The sequence below is a fragment of the Lepisosteus oculatus genome, chromosome 17 (genome assembly GCF_040954835.1).
Source record: "Lepisosteus oculatus isolate fLepOcu1 chromosome 17, fLepOcu1.hap2, whole genome shotgun sequence".
NCBI classification, from domain to species: Eukaryota; Metazoa; Chordata; class Actinopteri; order Semionotiformes; family Lepisosteidae; genus Lepisosteus; species Lepisosteus oculatus.
In genome coordinates this window covers 13,384,394-13,390,829 of record NC_090712.1, presented here as the reverse complement: position 1 = coordinate 13,390,829, position 6,436 = coordinate 13,384,394, and the positions used below count along the sequence as shown (strand labels likewise).

The following is a 6,436-nucleotide window of genomic DNA, read 5'->3' as shown; positions in this document are numbered from 1 at the left end:
AGATTGTCTGTTACAGATATTAAATATAATTGCTTCATATAAAAAATAGGCACTTTCTTAAAGCATTTTCAGGAGTAAATGATGATTGGTTTTGTTTATGACTCCTTAACTCAATTGTGGAACTTTAAGAAATGTAATACAGTTAGTGAAATATATTATTTGTATCCTTCATATATCAGATGATTTTACTTACAGTAACATGAAGAAAGTCTATCTTATAGTGATCAGGAATAATGTGAGAAGTCATAAGACTTGTTCCTTTTTTAAGGCTTCAGAAGTCCCCTGAATTTGCCAATAATACAATCACATGTGAGTGGTATCACATCACTACACAGAGGAAGTAAAGAAAATAACACGTAACCTTTTCCATGATTTTCTCCAAACTGAATACCTCTATAAATTTTGCTGTCATTTTAAAATAAATAATTGTATTGTGCTCTTGTTGAACGTAGCTTGAATTAAACATTTTTTCCTGAGGCTGGCTGCATTTATCACGAGTCATTATTTCATGTAAACAATAGTAGCATATGAGTGACTCCTGACCTGGAATTTTCTCTGTCCACCGCCGGCAGATCGCCCTGGGAGATTCTGAGTCATTCGGGCTTGCTCTTGCCACAGGATAAAAAACACTTGAGAATGGGGTGCTGGATAGGATGAGAGAAGACCTGCTTACAATAATCACGCCTAGTGTCTTCCATCTCCTCAAACCAACCATACACTTGGTTGCACTCTGAACTACTCCTACTTTTTCTCTTCAAAAAGCTAATAACCTGCTCCTCAGCAGAAACCAAGCACCATATCTCTGAGCTCTCTCTAACTGAGCAGCAGAGTACAGTTTGATCAGGGGCTGTTCAGTATTCATGTCACAGGTGTCACAGGGCTTAGTCTTTGGCTGCTGATGCAGAAACCACATCTTCTTAGCAATAGGAAGCCACCTGAGAACAACTAGCAGCAGTGTTTGCAGTGTGGTTTTTGCATTTGCCTCTCCTTGATATTAAAATTGCTGATATAAAAAGTGTTTACATAAATAAAGTCCGTACAGCACATGTCTGTGTATTCCTGTAATGCATTTCACCATATTTGTTGGTGCATCAACTCAAGGCTTGTGTACGCTAAACACAAATACGGTCAACCGCTTTGGTAAACTCTTTGACTGTATGAATTCCAGAAATGATAATGATGCAAATAATACATTTTCATTTCCATCTTTACATATTTGAGTTTTTAAAGTTTTAAATGACAATACTTATACTGTATATGATGTATCTATAAAATAGAATTCAAAGTGTTTACTCACTCAAAGGACCATACTACCAACATCAGCAGGTGATGCTTGAAAGTCTTCAGAATCCTTAAATGAAGATGACATTTTACAAAAGGTAAAGACATAAAAGTGTTGCTTGGGGAAAATGTTTTTAAAAAGGGTTCGAGACAAATTAAATCTGGCTTTAACTTTTCTTTCGTTAAACTTTATCTTTAAACTAAATGGGCTACCACTGCACATTTCTGAGCTACTAAGTATTTCTGCAGGGGCACTGAGGGCAGCATTAAGATTAAAGCCCTGGGAAAGTACAAGGTCAGCTCGCTAACGTTTTGGATCTTTGCCACAGCACATTCACCTTATTTCATAAGCACTGGACTTAGTTTTTTGTGACCCCGAGCAACTCCAATTTCCACCCTCTGTGCCTCCGCTTCTTAGCAGCTCAGCACTTTGCTCTGCTAATATTGTTTCACATCACCTCTTTGAAATGTGTATGTCTGAGACTAAGGAAACTTGACAAGTGTCCATCAGCAGAAGAAAGCATGGCGTCTCCATAAAGCAAATCTGGGGGAAAGCTCTGGACTGAGATTTAATTGAGGTGAGGATCAATCTGACACTTCTGGTGCTAATGCAGTGAGGGGTGAGAATTGACCTTCTAGTGCTGAAACAAGATCACCCACAGAAACCGAAGGCATAGAAATCATCCAGAGCATAAAGAGTTGGATTTTTAAAGAATTCTGCTTAGGAAGCAGCTTTTACACCAAAATAATTTCCTCAGTTTAGCCCAGGAGGTGATCTGTACAGAAAGCCAATAAACAAAATGTGAACAGAGCAAAATGGAGTTTGCTTGTGTTGCCTAGATTAACCAGTATGCAAACAATCTCTTTCCGTCTGTCTTGAAGTCCTCGCACTGGCATCCTATCAGATTTTGAGTTGACTTCAAATCCTCATGCTCACCTACTGTATAAGGCTCTACATGGCCTGGCACCTCTGTATCTATGTGATTTAATATCTGTCTACTCTCCACCTTGTAGCCTTTGTTCGTCTAACTCCAGTCTTCTATACTGTATGTCTCCCAAACTCACTTACATTCTGTAGGTGACAAGGCCTTCTCTTGCTACACCCCAGAGCTCTGGAATGAGAGAGTCACCCTGAGTGCATTTAAATCTAAACTCAAAACCTTTATTTTCGGAAAGGCTTTTACTGAATTAGTGTCGGAGTCTGCTCCATTTTCTAATGACCATATATCTTCTGCTGCACTTCTAACCCTCTGAGTTCCTTATATGAACTTACTTTGTAATTTTTTTCATTTGTTTTATCTGTTTTTTTATACCTACCGTAAAGCTTGTTGAGATGCTACTTTAAAAAGCGCTATATAAAATAAAGAAATATTATGACGACTCAGCTCTGTAACATACCCACTTGCTTGTCTTCTGCTATCGGGGAATGAATACCTCTTAAAAGTAATAAAAATTGTGCATGCGATCAAAAAGCACATGGAAGTGGGTCTTCAATTAAACTTCGCCACTTGTTCATTATCTGGTTTGGTTAAATTATGGGCCTTATTTTTAGCACGGGGTGCTCTTCAATTTGAACATCACACAACAACCAGGAAGCAGCTGAGCACAATGATTGATCTGCCTCTGCTTTCCCAAAGCCATGTCTTTGCACCCTTTCTCTCATAAAAGAATCCAGAGATGAAGGACATAGACATAGGCCATAGGGGCTGTGTATCACAAATATAGAAGATGTGGCAAATCTTGAAGGTGGGTTAAAGTTATTTTTTTCCCCATGTGGGGAAGGAATTCATGTTTTATTCAGGGAATGATGAGCCTCTGCAATGTTTGTTCACCTTGTTTGTAGATCAATCCCGATGACACAGGCCACATCGGTATTCTTCTTGTGAAGACTCCACAGCACAAAGCACTAGGGCCCCCTCTGTAAAAATGGAAACAAGGTCTCTGACAGCAATTAATGCTGCTTCTGCATTGTGCTGGAATAAAACCCTATGATAACAAAGTGACAGTGTCTTATTGCCACAAGAGTATCAGATAGAGCTTGTAAATACTGAGCTCATTCCTCACAAATCTCTAGGTTTGTGTGCCTTAGAAACAGAATGAATAGGCAATACCAACTAAGACTTTGCTTGACTAACGCTAATCCAAACTGAATTCGAATTTTTCAATTTTGCATGATTGGCACAAGTGTGTCGCATTAAATTTGCTACTTGTGGTGAAAACTGCTCTTAACGTCAACATATACAACGATAGCCCCCAGGAAATGTTTTGGAGTGCTGTTTTTGTTCCCAGAGTTTCCTCACATACTGCCAGATAAACAATATAATCCTAATTGATCATGATAGTTGTCAGAAATCACTGATCCCAACAACAGTCTCTTTCGGCACAGTTATGGAGAGACAGAGCACAGATATGGAGCACAGTCACAAGACAATCATCCTTGGATGTATATCTGAGCAAACACTCAGACACTTCAATTTCGGAATTCCAGACCAGTAATATCAGGATCAAGATACTCTTGCAGCAACTTATTTCAACGCAACAGTGTCGGAGTAACAGAGCATGTTCTCCTTGCCTTCAAATCAACAGCTTCCAGTGCCCCTGTCAGTTCACAGAGGACATCAGAGGCCCTGCCTGAACTCCCTGACACCGGATGCGTGTTTTGTGCTTTGTCAATGTGGTGAATCCCGGGCGGCAGCATGTTTCAATTTGTGTGGCAGAGTCTTTGGCCCGGTCAAACAATTGATGAGTTTATCAGTGCAGTTGACATACGTCTGCCACTGCCAAACAACCGCAATACAAGAGTAGAAATGATGTCCTGTTGATGTGTTTTTTCATTCCTACATGGTGGTGTTCAGCTCTCGCAAACAATTTGATCACTTCTCTGCTCTTTGAGAAATCATATATAAATGCAATTCCAGAACACCAAAATTCGAGTGTGTAGAGGCTTTAAACCAATTATATGACTTTCTACGAAAGTGCTATTTTGGAAATGCCTTATTTATTTTGCAACTTTCGTTGCCATAAATCACTAGCTCGACCACAAGGGAAAAGTTAGTGGTCCTATAATTCATGGGCTTCATCTTTAAAAGAGATTAAATCTGAAATAGACTGGCGATAGGAGATATCTTATGTCAAAAAATACAGCGAGCTCTTATTCTGACTAATTTTAACTTCGGTCTTTAAAGAGAATTTGCTTCTAGAAATACACTTGCACCGTAAATAGCGGAGACCGCGGTATCGGTTATTTCAATCCTGGTAGATACTGTACACATTTCCCATCCGTGCTCGCTTGCAGTTGTTCCAGCCTGGCGTGCTGAGTGAGCTACTGTACAACCGGGACTTCAGAATCTCAGCGATACGCTCGGCAGGTAGAGAGAAAAGTATGAGGTCATTGTTTAATCACGTGACTGCTGCAGCATCTGTCAAAAGTGATACCATTACTAAAACATAACAGCGCGTCCCCAGCCAGCTTACCAGCTCTGGGGAGCTCTGCCCACTCCCAGCTGATTAGGTTTCCATCAGCCTTTTAGGGACCATCGACAAAGTTTACAGCAAACGCGTACAGTGCGTCTTCTCTTTATTTTTTTCATCGTGTAATTGAGCAAACATTTTTCAAATTAATTTCTCGAACTTGTGTGCTTATGCCTTACTGGTGTGGTCATTTGCAGCTGACAGAACTATATCTGCATACAATGCTTGGCAATTGCCTGCATAGTCAATGAAAAGATTTTATTACCCCTGTGCAATACAGACCTTGAGTTAAAAACCTTAAATATACTGTAGCCCTAACCACTGAATGTAAACAGATTAGTAACCAGATCTGATATGACCTGGGCAAGGCCTCACCTAAAGTTTAGTCAGTCAGCCTCTGTTGTCATATTTTATCTAGCACATATAAAACACAACAGAGCACAGCAAACGTGCTGTACAGAAAAGAAAAGAGTATGAACCCGCTTTAATGGTTAATAATTACAACAAGACCACAAATGCAAGTTTTTGCATTAAACTGCAAAACAAATTGACTGCATTTTTAATCTGCTTCCCTGTGCTGACAGTCCTGTGACCCTGCAGGGGTGAGGTCAGACCTCTGCAGCAGGTGAGCTAATGAGGACACATGCAGCTGTGCCTCCCTCTGTACTGGCTATCCTGGTTTGGAGTCAGAACTTTGAACTGTTATATCTCATTCTGCAGTGCAGCAGGGAAGCAGAGAAAACCTCATTATTATCATCATGACTCAGGACTTTCCTTTTTGACCGGGACCAACATCTTGACAGGCACTGCCGAAGAACAAGACTCAATACTTCCCAAAGCGCAGGGCCTGTCTGACACCCCCACTGGAGCTGGCCTGCCCTGGTGTATTTTAATGGCATTGACTGGGCCAGCCAGACACTGAACAGTTCTCTGACTTTCAAAACAAGGACCTGCAAAGTGGGGTCGCAAGGGGGGGCTGCAGTCCATGCTCCAGGCTGGATATACAGGGGTGTCCTGTGTACAGCTCTTGCCTGACACCAAGCTGCCTGTTGCCTTGTCTGAAACAGGGGCTAAGAGCCCTCATCTACCCAGACTGGACCAGCCCCAGGTGAGATACTTGTGCAGGAAGCATGCCAGCAATTAGTACAAATAATAAAATTAAGTTTGCAATAATTTACACTGCTAATTTTATTATACAATGTAAATGGCATAATTCACTGCATACTGTAGCCCTTTCATTTTCATGGTATGGGTCCCTGGGAATTAGACCTTACCATGAGAAGATTTGATACTGTAGGTCTACAAAATATAAGCATGCTTGTGGACTAAGAATTGGTACACAATAGCTCCTCATAAATTATTAAATCACACCACTGTGTCCATTCTAGTTCAGTTTTCGGAAGGGACTGGCCTCAGGGAAACATCGTCTAGCAGCTAGGAAAGGTTATAAATGATAAATGGCCAATTAGTCGGTTGTGCTTGAAGGTTTGAATGTCTGTGGAAGCATGTAAAACGAGGACACAGACAAGAGCAGGAGCCCCGCCAGTCTGCCTCCAGCACACCTACATACAGTACAGTATCAGCCAGAAAATATTGGCGAGGTAACAGCTCACGCTGTTCGCTGAACTACAACCGAGTCACTTTTGACAGAGTCCCTGAGCTCGGACTCTTACTCCGCCTCTGT

The 6,436-nt window shown here is 41.0% G+C and overlaps 1 long non-coding RNA gene across 1 annotated transcript; it reads right to left on the bottom strand.

Annotated features, from left to right (window-relative positions):
* Positions 1-514: 514 nt before the first annotated feature.
* LOC138223880 (uncharacterized) lies at positions 515-3,195 on the bottom strand. The gene is made up of 3 exons (XR_011182269.1): positions 3,114-3,195; positions 1,298-1,351; positions 515-644 (listed from the first exon to the last, which is right to left on the bottom strand). It is a non-coding gene; the product is annotated as an uncharacterized lncRNA (long non-coding RNA).
* Between the last annotated feature and the right edge of the window lie 3,241 nt (positions 3,196-6,436).